Below are 15,212 nucleotides of genomic sequence, written 5' to 3'. Positions count from 1 at the left end.
AGCTAAACTAGTTTTGTGTAATTAAATTTGAACTAATCTAACTTACTGAAACTCCTACTGAGAAAACTTCAAACTGGAGCAGCAAATTGTGTTTACTAAAGAGTTATTACAAACCTCGGGGAGCAACAAACGTGTCACAGTTGAGAGGCATATGTTATTTGTTGTTCTCGGCTTCTGCAAGCGTACAAACGTACATCTAATGTAATCGTGCCGGCTTAGGCGTTGATATATTTCGTGGAAAATAATACAGCTGAATTTTTTATAAAAATTCAAAAACAGTTGATATCTTGTAAATGTGTTTCAACTATAATGTTTTTTTGTCTTATTTCCTTTAAAAATGTTCCAACAGGAGTCATTTTGTTCAGTTTTAAGCCAATCACAACTACTTATTTTTAAATTTCTTATATTTATAACCAACTGTGTACAAAATTTGGTATCTATAGTTTTTTATATTTTAGATATAGCTAATTTTTGTTTTATACAAAATACAAAATGGCGGCTAGCGAGTAAACAATACATATATTTTACAAAACACATTTTGTTTGAAGTGATATGTACTATCAGCTACAGAAATGTTTGCCACCATTTTCCGAAACACCCTGTATATGCATACTATTAAAATATCCTGTAGAATTTGAACCAAGATACATATTCTCATAACTCGTTGGAGGATTTTAGTTTCTAGTAATATCATGTAATAAATAATGAATATACTTAATTTAATCGTTACGTTATTTATATACTTTATTTAAATTGTTTATTTCATTATTTTTGAACATTTACATGTATCAAGTCCTGTCATGGACTCACAATGCTCTACGCATCTTCACTGAATCGGACAAGGTGTGTTTTTACATTGTACAGAACATCAATCAATCTCACAGAACAATACAGGATAGCAAAGTAGGCTAACAATCAACTGTCAGAGGCATCCATTATATACATTAGCATACATGAAAGCTGTATATGTGATAGGAAGCTATATATCTACTTCCGGTGTAATATTTCTTAGAGGAATTTATTATTCCTGTCACGATATGATAATAATATATTTCATATAAGTATGCATGTATATACATTCATCAAACTAGAATTTCAATAGAAATTCCAGGACAGTATTCTCATAATCATTTATGTTCCAGACTACATACTGGAATACTGGAATAATTGGTTATCATTCAGTACTGTCTCATAAAATATAATTTTATACAATAGAAAATTATTCATATTTTTATTATTCTACAACACTTGCGATTTGTATGTGAGTTTAAATCTTAGTGATGCTGCACAAAATTGTAATCTTGACTCTGTAAAATCTACTTGCACACTCAGATAATTAATGCAAAATAATGTTTCCTCGTAATGAAAACATTGAATTTACTGTTTTACAGACCAAGGAAAACTCACCTCAGAATATTTTTAATCACCTCACTCGGTTTTGCAGTTTAACTAACTGCGGTTTGTTAATTTTCTTTTCACGAACACTTATGTTACCTCTTAGGACCTTACTATTACTCAAGTCTCTTTGCTTCGCTCCACTTGCCTTTACGTCAAAAACTTATAAACTATGCAGAATGTATGAAAAGGAATTTAATGTGTTACAGTAGATTAGTATAGGTCCCCTGTCTGAGTAGCACTCCGTGTTTTTGACTCTATTACCACTAGATTTTTCACCACCTTTTATAATAATTTCTGAAGTATACTCACATTCAAAATACTTTTATAAATTTTGTTGATCAAGTAAGGTCGAGGACATCCCATCAGGGCTCAAGATTTGAAACTAGTAGAGTCTGATATATAAACTACAGAATTAATATTTCTTTAAATCAGTCACATTCAACAGAAATATATTTGTCCTGTGAGTATAGAGAATAATAAAAGCGAAGATTCCAAAAATGATTTTTATGGGTCTCCGACGACCTAAGCAATAAAACCTATACTTAGGTAAATGCTACAAAATTGTACACAAAACTATAAAATCTTATTTTAAATGTAATGTAAGCCGAAAACCCAGAGACAATAATTTATAATCAGACATTTATTAATTCTAAATTAGTTTTGGAGATCAGTATCTCCTGCCGTTTCAACGCATTATACTAAGAATTATCAAAAAGTAGTTTTAAAGGGTAGTTGATAATGAGTGTAAACCGCTGGGCATCAAACTATATATCAATAACTCCAAATATATATATATATATATATATATATATATATATATATAAAAGAAAGTCGTGTTAGTTACACTATTTTATAAGTCAAGAACGGCTGATCCGATTTGGCTGAAAATTGGTAGGGAGGTAGCTAAGAATCCCGTTTTATCCCGTTCCCGATTCAGGATTCCGCCCCACTGGTCTCTAAAAGTTACGGAAATACCAGTAAGAAATGCATTACAGCAAACATATGTTATTAAGTGAAAGGGCCTGTTCAAATTGAATCAGCTGTTCTTTTTAAACATATATAATGCGACAAAAGAAATATATGTTTATATCATTTAATTACTATTTTAAATTTCTTTACACTTAGTTACATAGTTTGAAAGCATAGAGTAAAAAAACTGTATCTTGAAAAAAACAATTGCCTGAATTCCAAAATGTAAAACAAACAACTGTAAATTTGATTGACACTATGATAGCTGCCTGTGTCATTTTTCTGGGTTACTCAGTCAAACAAAATGAAATCATGGCTACTGACATATAGATTGTCCTTTCAGTTTTTAATAATCAGTCAATCATGAAGTGATTTTTTTTTACCTTTGCAATAATCTGTTGGTTTTTAAAAAAAGACAAACAACTTTTACTTCGATTGCTTTCGGTTCGGATAACTTTGTTTCGCACGAAATTAAACGATTTGCGAGTGTTTGTGAACATTGAGAGGATTATTATAAAGATGCCGCGACCCAGAAGATCAAATCTGCCTCAACAAAGCTGTAATGCAAGAAGGCTTCGTAACGTTGTGATTAATTCTACTGAAGAAGAACGTGAAATCGGACGACAAGAGCGCCGTGTTGTGAATTAGAACAATTAGTTCAAACAAATGTACCCCTGTTGAACCCCCAACAAAAGGAAGTTTATAGTACATTAATAAAGGCAATTAGTGATGGAAATGGTGGGTTATTATTCTTAGATACCCCCGGTGGAACTGGAAAGACATTCCTAATGTCATTGATTTTGGCTACTGTTCGTGCAAGATCTGATATTGCAGTAGCAGTTGCTTCTTCTGGGATAGCAGCCACATTATTGGAAGGATGTCGTACGGCTCATTCAGCGCTGAAACTGCCTTTGAATCTTCAAACCATTGAGCAACCAACGTGCAACATATCAAAGAAACTCAGCAATGGCAACAGTTTTAGTAGCGTCAAAAATCATTATCTGGGACGAATGCATAATGGCCCATAAACGTGCATTGGAAGCACTTGATAGAACATTGAAAGATCTGCGCAATGACACAAGATGTTTTGGAGGCGCATTAATTTTACTGTTTGGTGATTTTCCGCCAAACACTGCCAGTTATTCCTAGATCGACTGCTGCTGATGAAATAAACGCTTGCCTAAAATCCTCAAATTTGTGGCGTTATGTAAAAAACCACAGTTGACTGCAAACATGAGAGTTGAATTATTAAACGATCCATCTGCTCAAAATTTTTCTAATCAGTTGTTGACTATTGGTAATGGTTGTGTTCCTGTAGATCAAGAATGTGGATTGATTTCATTTCCATCCAATTTTTCCACCTTTATCTCAACAAAAGATGAACTAATCAGCAAAGTATTCCCCAATATCAATACTAATCACAAAAATAACAATTGGTTTAGTGAGCGAGCAATCTTGGCAGCTAAGAACAAGGATGTGGATGATTTGAACTTTTTAATTCAGAGTCAAATTTATGGTACTCTGCAAACATTCAAATCTATTGATTGCGTAACAAATGAAGATGAGGCCACTAACTATCCAAATGAATTTTTAAACTCTTTAGATGTGCCCGGCTTACCACCCTATAATTTACTTTTGAAGGTTGGTGCAGTAGTCATAATGCTTCGCAATCTAAATCAACCAAAATTATGCAATGGAACGCGTTTGGTTGTAAAATAATTGATGATAAATGTGATTCACGCGACGATTCTTAAAGGAAAATTTAAAGGTGAGGAAGTTCTTATTCCAAGGATTCCGATCATTCCTACCGATATGCCTTTTGAATTTAAACGAACTCAGTTTCCGATTCGTCTTGCATTTGCCATGACGATCAATAAATCACAAGGCCAATCTTTGAGGGTTTGTGGACTAAATTTAGAAAATCTATGTTTTTCTCATGGACAACTATATGTGGCATGTTCACGTGTCGGCAAACCATCTGCTTTATTCATTCTTGCACCTAATAACAAGACAAAAAATTTTATATATCACAAGGTACTCGACTGAAGAAAGAGAATCAATATTAATAAATTTAATGTATCTGTATCTTTGCTGCTTATTGCGATTTAAATTATTTTAGATAACTTACGAATTGTGTTTTTTATTTTGTTTTTCTATTTAAATTTCAGATTAGTTGTGAAGGAAAAAAAAATCACATAGGACCTAATTTGATTTATTTTTTACTTTGTCTTTTATTCTGCACATTTCAAGCACCAATGTGGATGCTGTGGACCCTTTAAGGCGGTACGAAGTTCGCCCGGGTCAGCTAGTATATATATTTGTAATTATTTTCAACTAACATAACTTTAATATTACAGTTTTTTACTTCACTAATAATGTCATAATGCAAAGGTAAGTAGAGAGGAATAAACTTGTGCTCTCTAAGATAAATGGAACGTTAGTTCTAAGAAACCCTACAGCTCGGTACACTCGATCTCTCAACGTAACTATTAAACTTATAGTTTTTTTTTTTATTATTTAAACCAAGTTATTCACCCAGTTTGAAATAATTTAATATTTATTCTCTTCAATGATTATTAATTTTTATTTTGTACTTTGTCTCTACGAATGTAAACGTTCTTTATAAATTAGATCTGGTTATTATCTGTGTAAATGCTTGAATATAATCTACCAATTCGTGCAAGAAAATATAAAGTAGTTATTTATTACTTACTGTAAAGAATTAGAAAATAATAAAAATTTCTTATTTTATATAACAGTACTATATTTAAAACTAATTTGGTTTTGCTTTATATATTAAAAAAATAATATTGCCTAATCAATATTTCAAACATTTTTACATCATTCCTTACATTTAATTTCCTTAAATCGTTCTCCATACACATTATGGAAAAAAGCTAATTTTCTTATGTTTGCTTTATTTCATGTGATATTGGTTTAAACATATCTCAGAAATACACAACTTTCATCCAAAATGTAATCTTTGTTTAAAGGTCCTAGAGTACCGAAATACGATTGTAAGCTATTCCATTGAATTATTGTTTAGCTGTCTTTATATCAGGAGACAATCTCGTTCAAACGACTTTGACGGTCCTTAACCTTACTGTTGACTTAATATCAGTTAGCCTATTGTCACACGCAACTTTGGAACTTTTTGTAATGTAATTTCTCTTAATGTACTGTTATTACAAAATCAAATATACCTGACAAAACAACGGTGTTGAATTATTAGTTGCAAAATTCCAAGATTTCGTCATGAATAAGTTTCTGTTTCTAACTGCCAAGAAACATAACTTATCATACTTGATTTCATAAAAGATCATAAACCTGCGCAACAACTGCGTGAAGTTTAAAGAATTCTTAAATTTTTACAAATTAATTAAAACAAAGAGTGCAGTTTTTCTTTTTTCTTCAGATAATGACTATTTCATCATATTACATACAATAGAACTTACCCTTAATATTCTGGTGTTTTCTTCTTTCTTAAGGTTACTCGACTGGTGTCATAAATGTACGTTGTTTGACTAAGGTGTACAGTATAAAGTAATTTGAAGATTGAAAATAAGTTATACATTTTTGTTTATTCCATTTACTTTTGCCAGACCGGTTCAATAACTTACGTCACGAAATAAAAAAAACTTGATACTGATAATTTATCTGAGGTTTTTCACAGTGAGGTTTACTTCAATTGTAAATAATTGTTTGTATTTAATATACTAAAGAAATGCCGAAGGAAACCGATACCAGATAAATATTCAAACTTTTTTCGGTATTTCGTTAAGATATTTGAGTAAACTTGCTGTATTATTGCTCAATTGGAGCTCTTAACGATGTCTTATATATGGTACCTATAGTAAATGTCACACTTTGATACGACTCTGAATGCTGTGAGAAGTCTGAGGTTTGATACTCCTTCTCCAGCTGTCTACAGCCATACGTCACTAACAAGTGAAACAGTAAAGTGTACTACGTGTTTTTAACCTGCCATCCATACCAACCTCAAATGTCCCTGATTCTTGAATATCTCCTGCTTTCACTATATGTTTAGATAGCACCAATTTATTCTGCAATTGGATTGTATTATTTTTATGCATCATTTGTAACTGGAAGATCTTCATTATTGAAATTACCCCAGCGCATTGTTATGGTCTATTAAATATGAAACTAAAGAACGTTTAATACTTTGAATATTAAGGGAAATTTATACAAACTACTTGGAATATATGAATCAAAATTTAAGTCATAATGAAGGAATCTATTGGACATCTCTAATATGTTTGTAAACATATGTTTTGTTGTCAAGTATTAAAATGCAACTGGACCTTCCAATCTCACATTTATGATATGGCTGACCTTTGATTGACACGATGATTAAAGTTAGAAGAATCATGGACAGATATTATAATTTTAAGTCCCATAAATATGTCTGCCTGGAAAATGTATCAACTGCTGAAAATTAACTAAATTGTATGAATAGAAATTGGATCCTCTTCAACAATGCGTCGAGAAAATCTATCTTTGTGGGGACATGATGGGTATCAAACTTTAATTACAGAAGTGGGTCGTTGTGTCCACTTGTCAATGTAACGTCGCAGGACATAACGGAGTATCAAGATACATAGCGTGGGCGTTCTACTTCACTGTTCTGCTCCGATCTGTAGTCAGATTCATTGATTAGTTATCAATCTATAATGATGGCTGAAACTAAGGATAATTACCGAGAATGTTTTTAATGGACATCTGACTGCCTAATGTTAAGTAGAAGAAAACAAAAGAACTATTTTTTCCCTTCTATATTTTGGGGGATTTAATACCACCGTCTTCAGGATGTTTTAAAAATAAATTAATATATAACAACAAAACTATAAAACTTTAACAAGAATAAAGAAACCATTAATGTATACACAGTGCATAACTTTGATAAAGTCTAGCTGACGTAAATTATTTTCTAGCTTAATCTTGATGGAACAGTCGATTTGTATAAAGAATGGAATATAACTTGTAATTTTTTAAAAGTTTTTAAGTAATAAATGCATTTAGACGAAATGGATTTTTTTGTCTTAAGCATAATTTGATGAGCCAGCTCTATGTGGTTTAATGTTAAACTTTTGTAATTTTCTTTAGGGCATGGTGGTATTTGGTATATTCCTTTTAATGTAATACACTCCTAAATTTTGTCTTTTTTGTGTTCTAGACAATGTCTTACCGATGGTTTTCCTTATCTTTATGGAAAATATGAAATATATGCCCTGTCATACGAGTTCTTAAATGGTTAGTTGTTTAGCCCAATATATTGTTTAAAGCAAAACTTGCAATTCATTTGGTATATTAGATTTTATTTACGTGTCATTACAGTCGATGTTGCCATTTATAGGATAGGTCATTCCGGTATTACTGCTATTGAATTATCTTGAAGAACCCATCATTTTACACGTTCCACATCTCATATAGTTTGATAGATTTTGGAAATCGTGTGTTAAACAACTTGTTTTTCTCAAACTTGTAGGTCTTCTAAAAAACTACTTCTTGATGCTTTTAAAATAAAGTTTGAAGTGTCAGGGGAACTTTGAAGTGAATTAATTCCAATTTTAATAATATATTTAATTTTTTGTAGACTAGGGAATGATGGAATAGCAAATTTAAGTTGTTTTGAATAATAATTAAGAACTTTGTGGACTTTTTGGTTTATTAATTTAGTTTTTGAACATTTTCTCATGGTAATCGAAATATTTAAATGTTTTACCCAATTTAGTCGATGTGGTTTAAAAAATCTGCTTTACTGGTGCATAGTTTCTTTCTATTACTGAATATTTTTTTGTACTGGTGCATAGTTTCTTTCTATTACTGAATATTTTTTTGGAAATTATTTTTTGACATACATTAGGTGACAGCTGTAGTAATAGGTAATCCATAATTGTCAGTCTCTTTAATATTTAATTTAGTTTGGAGAAATCCGGATTTAAGAGAAAAATCTTTGTCCAAAAACGTAACTTTAGATTGGCAAATTTCCATCAAAATTTTAAAGAAGAAAATTTTTGAAGATCAGTAAGAAAATTGTGTTAAATGAAGGTGAAAAAATATCATCAATATAACGTAACCATTTCAAACAGAATAATCATTGTTTATCTAATAATTCTCCTTTCAATACAACTCATAAATAGATTTGCTTAATATATATAATAAATAAATAATATATTACTCCGCACATGTTAGGTCTTGCTTGACGTTTTTCCAAAACAATATAGGTATGCATATTAATATAATTTTTATATCAGATTTTTTACTTTTAGTGTTAAATTTTGGGAAGATAAGATATATTTATACTGGAAATTTAAGTCTTCCTCAAGTTTATTGAAAAGATAAGTGCAACAAAGATATTTACAATAACGTTTAGAGAAAATAACATTTTCATGAATCTACATGTAGCATGTACACTTTAACAACATTCACTATTAATATAAAAATGTGTTACGGCTATGCGTATTTATGGAGAGTTAAAAACACTAGAAAATAGGAGCGTTCTTGTTACAGTATTATAAATAAAATACAAAAAAGGCCTATTTGCTCGAAAAACTGGATATTTATCTGACCTCGTCGAGGCCACCTTGACTGACAGTTTTGTAACAGCCACCGCCTCCGTGCCTTGCTCATATACAACAATTTTGGCGGTGTGAATGGCCTTATCCACTCCAAACTCTTTAAACGTTGTAACAAGGTCACTGAGGTTGACAAACTTAAGTAACTTATCTGCTCCGAAATCTTTTAATATCTGAAACAATTAATTGGTATTATCATTAAATTAAAACATATTGTTTTAAAATCATAAAATATGACGGTTTATGTATATAATGATCCTAATAATTAATAATCTGTGAACAATAGCTTTATTTGTAACTTAGAATAATGATACTTGTATTTTTTTAATAACTTAAATATATTTTGCACATTTTTGCTGGACAGGCAGCTTCCTGTTGATTTTAATGGTATTTGGTCAGTATGTACAAAAGATATTTATAATTATAAAATAACCTTAATAATACATACAATGGAAAGTATTGGTATAAGTAAATTCGTTGTGTGATAACCTCCAGGTCTTTCCAAATGTCTCTTACCATATGAACCACGTAATTACGTATTGCAGAATTACATACAGCTAATTGCTACTTAAAGTAGACAATGAATACAAATGCATGTGGAAAGTCCACAATTTATCGAATGTTTGTCTTCGTCGGCCACGAGTTTATGCTAGCAAACGCTGTATTTATCAGTATTACTAAACTTACCGGTATAAGATCATATTTATTCTCAGTTTTAAACTTAGGAAAAATAACATCCATTTCTTTCAGATGACTGTGTAAGATCTGACTTAGAATAATATCTCGACGTTCATAAGTTAATGTCCTCAGTAAATCTTGTACTGCTGTTGCATGATATTGTTCAGGCAAAATTATGAACATGCTGATATCATCCCCCTCATACGGAAGCTCTAAGCTATGTATTCCATAAATGCTAGAAAATACTAAAACAAATACAAGAAATCAAATAATATATGTTGTGTATAATTTCTGAAGTTAGTATTTATTTCGGTTAATTACTAGGGACGGATGATATTACAATATATAAAAACTAATGTTTATGTATTTTTACAGTGTTAAAACCAATATATTCAACTCCTATTTGTGTTACAAAAACGCATTTATTATAATAATATTTCTTACATATTTCCCTACAAATACATTTCCTTAGAATTCTCGTATTACAATTTTAACTATAGCATTAGTGAACGTACGTTTGTTGCTTCTTTCTTAAGTACTAGCTGGTACCCATTACTTAAAACCAAATTTTCTATATTAAATCCTTTAAACAATTCGGTAAAAGTAGCCTACTTATAATATAACATAATGGAGTCACATACCATTTTTCAAACATATACAGGCATATATCAGGTACGTATTGTTGCAGCGTCATGGTTCAGGGGATCAAAGTTTAATATGACTATTATATCATGTTTTGCTCGTGTAGGAGCATTCTTGGTTCAAATAATTATATTTATGACGCCGTAGTGGAGTTTTCATTATTTTTTGGCTCAAGAAAATAAAAATACATAGGTCTCGGATGCCTATTACGGTCACAAAAGCCCTGACTTTTAATTTTGTAGTTTAGGTAGTTCGGAGCAATTACTGTGCTAAACTTGTTTATTTCCAGTGTTTTAATTAACTTATAGTGCACCAATATAGGTAATGATATAGGTAGGTGATGATATTTTGGTAATGATACCATCGAGTATACGGGTTTGCATTATAAAAGTCTTTGTAATTTACGGATTTTACTCTAGAAAATATTGGATCGCTGAGGCACATTACTGTTTGTTTCTCTGTTTTTTTCTTAAGCTACTGTTACAATGTTATATAATAATGCACATTTGACATGCCTTTATAAATTTCTTATATTTACATCATTGATTTTTTCGTACACATTTACTTTATTGAATAGATATTCAGCTATTCTGTTCCGAAAGGAATATAACAAATTATATATCACAATAATTGATATAAAAATACTTAAGTAATAAATGATATACCTAATGCAAATTTATTTTATTTATATAGGTTTTATTATATTATCAATATATATTTGTCAACACATTTGCATAGATTAGCAATCACGTTTTTAATGAATGAAATATTTTTGAATCGTAAAATTGTTTATATATATATAAACAATTTTACGATTCAAAAATATTTCATTTATATATATATATATATATATATATATATATATATATATATATATATATATATATATATATATATAATTTAAACACATACGTGAAAAAAACTGCTAAATAAAAAATAAATGAATTATAAAAAGTAAGGGCTCTGTTGTGTAATGGTAGCACATTCACCCGGCAAGTGAGAGATTCGGGTACGAGTCCCAGCGGAGCAAGTACTTTTGGCGATTCAATGCTTATTGAATTAAATTAGGCTATTGCCACTTATACAAATTTAATGAATATATATATATATATATATATATATATATATATATATATATAAATTTATTAAATTTATATATATCTCAATACATTGATCAGGAGATAAGCTCATACTATTCTGGTAATAGTTTTTAAATTAATAAGCGCATTTAAATGCTGGTCTATACAGTAAATTGCTTGGTGTTTCTAAAAATAATACAGTTTTTTTCGTTTAGAAAATATTAACCGGTAAATAATTTTTTAACAACACACTGTGAAACCTCATAAGTAATCATATATAACGCTTTACACAAATTTTATTTGAGTTAAAATTAGGTAAATAACAGAAAATTCATAGACCAGGTTTGAATAGGGCTAAAAGCTATTATAATCATTTATGGTCAAAACTGATTGGGCCGTAGATTTTTTGCTTTGAGGACACGTTTGTTGTTTGCTAAAGCTTGCTTGTCGGGAACAGAAATGTGAACATTTCATTAGCGGTGGTGGCTTAACAGATTCCTTCATATTGCATTGACTAATGTTGATGCAAAGTAGTATCTTTGTTATGCATTTAACATAAACTAGGGAATACATGGTCCACATTAGGGACAAGAATTGAGTGCCGAAATGATTAAGATGGAATCAATACAGTTGGGAAAGATGTAGAACAACAAATCTCTCTTATAAATTACATCCGGTATTACACACATGTCTCATATTAGAAACATGAAAACATATTATAAAACATCTCTGCGTTCTTAGAACCCACACAACTCACCGGATCTGAAAAATACGCCTTTGGTTCATCATTTCAGCTTGTCTTGTAGATCCATCAGCCATGTGAAAATCTTCAGGGGAAGTCTTATCTTTATTGAATTTTGACTTCCATAACCCTTTGAAATACACGGATTTCACCTTATAAACAATTCACACTGATCATTACTTCTGTCTCATTTCTTTAAGTTTTAAATGGTTTCTGTAATAAATTCACCGTTAAAGAAGGAGGTAATTCTGAAGGTAATGTGTAAATGTTGAGTTTAAATCGTGTCGCCATCACAGCCTTGACTCCTGGAGTCATGTTTTTTCTGAAAATTTCAAACAAAAAGTCGCTGACGAAGAAGCACAAACGGACCTTGTTCTTCGTTTGAACTTCAGAGACGCCTGAACTGAAAAATATCAGTGAATATAAGCTATGCAAACGGTTATTTTGATCGTCTCAATCTTTCCTAATATAGCTACGGTAACAGTAGTGTACTTATAAGTATGTGACTGTAGACTTTGAAAGTCATACTTTTTTAATGTTATATAGGAGAGTTCCTTCCCTCAAAGCGATCAAGTCCTACTAGATATAATTAACAAAACCTTATAGTGATTCGGTTATATATCAGTTATTACTTTTATAACTGATATATAAAACATAACTGATATAGGAAAGGTATCAAATATGTTGCACAATTTTGAAAAAGTGTAATAAACGTTTAATATTTTATGTATTTAGAATAAAATCGATTACTTTGCAATGAAATTGCAATTCTTAAAATGCATCATTTGACCGTTTACATAAATGAATGGTTTAAGAATTTGTCGGAAAATGTGATTCGAACCCTAATAACAAAATATTAATAAATTTTAAAATATATCAGTTACTGTACAAATAAAAAAAATGTAAAATACCATTTAAATGTGACATTAAGTTAGAAAGGCACATATTTGCTCTCAAAATAGTACACGATATTAATAACTTTAGCTCTACAACTTACCAATAGTAGTGATGTGGACTTATCTAGAAATCCCTCTGGTATACAATCCACAATCATGTTTCTTGTTTGCATTTCTATCCATTTATTTATATTTTTACGCGTATACTCCAAATCATTTTTTAAAAGTCTGCCGTAGAGTATTCAGTTGAAAAGATAGGTTTTACGCAATCTCTTATGCCAAGGCCTGCTGTATGTACATTTTATTGACACTGTTGAGTTCGTAGTCATTTGTGGTATTACTGTTCCGCTCATTCTGTTCTCTTTCTAAAGCGTAGATTCCAACTACATCATTTTTAGTCTGAAAACGATATAGGAGGAGGTTAGGCGCATGCGCCAATGTGCAGCACTGGTGCTATATCGCTTCTAATTATTTTTATTCAAATTTACTAATTTAAAGTTTTAATTTTAACAATTAGTGAAGTGAATTTTAAATTATCTAACGTGGCTGTGATTGGACTTGCAATCCAATTTAAATTTGTTTGTGACATTCAAGTAAGTAAGGCACACAGTAATATTGGGACTTTTCATTCATAACCTAACTTTGACTAACTAACAAACACGATTCAAGAGTTAGTAACAGGTGCCTTTTCACTCGGACTTCGTCGGTGCGACCTATGAACAAGTGACTGTGTCTTATCACCAAGCTCACTGATAGCGTTCAGGCTTAGTAATCCGAGGAACAGCAGATCGAATCCCATCAGGGAGGCTATCTTTTTGTACCCCCGATGATTAAATTATTTTGCTATTGACTAAATTATTATTTTTGTTCGTGTCTTTTATTTAGTTATTTATTTATTTGTTTGTTTGTTTAAACTGTTTATTGTGATTTTAAATTATTTAAATATTTTAACTTATACCCATATTTATTTTAATTATATGTCATAAATTAGTGCCTATATTCATATTTATTACAAAAAAATGACTCTGACTCTTGAGCAAACGAAAAATGGAAAACCTCTTATCCTCCACCACAACTACAAGTATAGAGAGAGCCATTGCTTGAAGAACGGGGAAAGAGCCTGGCCGCTGTTTGGGGCGGAACTGTGGAGCGACGTTGAAGACCAACGTCGAGGCGACGAGACTTGTGTCGTGCAGCGGCAAACACCAAGGGCCCCATCCAGTCACCATGAGGACTCTGTCCTTGTCGCCTGCAACCTACCCCGCCTGCCGCATCTCCCGCGACGCCCGCTTCCGCTTCGACGCCTGTGGCCTCGTCGGCACAGTCTGGCCGCGACGCCCGCGCTCTCGAGCGATGCTGAACTCCCCGCGTCACCCGCGACGTCCACCGGCGCCTCGATTCCGGTTGTCTGTCTTGACTCTGCCTCTGCCGCGGAAGTAGCCGACCTGGTTGCCGAAAACAAAGTTCTCCAAGACCGTCTACTGCAGCTCGAAGAACAGTTTAAGCACGTTTTGGACCACTCTATTGAGTCGGATACACGACTCATGCAGTACACCAACCAGGTTTTTGTTGGGCGTCCACGCCGCGGGTTGACTCACCTGTACGTGTCTCCGCGACTGACTGCGGCGTGCAGTGTGACCTGCCGAACAACTGCGGGGACCAGCGGTGTGCCGAGACCCGAGATCTTGTGGCCAGCCTCAGGACCACCATTGAAGTCTTAGAGGCGGAGCTGAAGTGCCTTAGGGGGAAGGAAGAATGTGGGTGTATGGTAGAAACAGCCACATACGTCACCTGCTCATGCTCCTCAAATAACTGTAGGAAACAGATACATGGCCCTATCAGACCTAAACGATGAGGATACGGCAAGCTTCACAGTAGTGAGTAGGAAGAAGAAAAACGCCAGGATAAAAACAAAAAATAAAAAACAAAAAAACCACATATCTTCAAAAAAACATGATCACGATACAAAAAGTAAAAAACACACAAAACTTAAAAAAACTATCCTCCCGTTCAAAAATGTGACTGTTTTAGGGCGATAGCCACAGCCGTCACCTCTCTGCCATTATGAGAGCACAGACAGCCGGCCACACCAGCATCATCGGAGTCTGCAAGCCCGGCGCTGGACTCCTCCACATCGCACCCTCCCACGCCCCTCCAGAGAACCACTGCTACGTCCTCATCGCCGGAACCAACGATTTGGCTGCCGGGAGAC

General features: G+C 32.3%; 1 pseudogene; it reads right to left on the bottom strand.

Moving 5' to 3' along the window:
* Window positions 1–6,976: 6,976 nt before the first annotated feature.
* Window positions 6,977–13,799, bottom strand: LOC124368090 (annotated as a pseudogene).
* Window positions 13,800–15,212: the final 1,413 nt, after the last annotated feature.

The sequence above is a fragment of the Homalodisca vitripennis genome, chromosome 8 (assembly GCF_021130785.1).
Source record: "Homalodisca vitripennis isolate AUS2020 chromosome 8, UT_GWSS_2.1, whole genome shotgun sequence".
NCBI classification, from domain to species: Eukaryota; Metazoa; Arthropoda; class Insecta; order Hemiptera; family Cicadellidae; genus Homalodisca; species Homalodisca vitripennis.
This window is presented reverse-complemented; position numbering and strand designations above follow the sequence as displayed.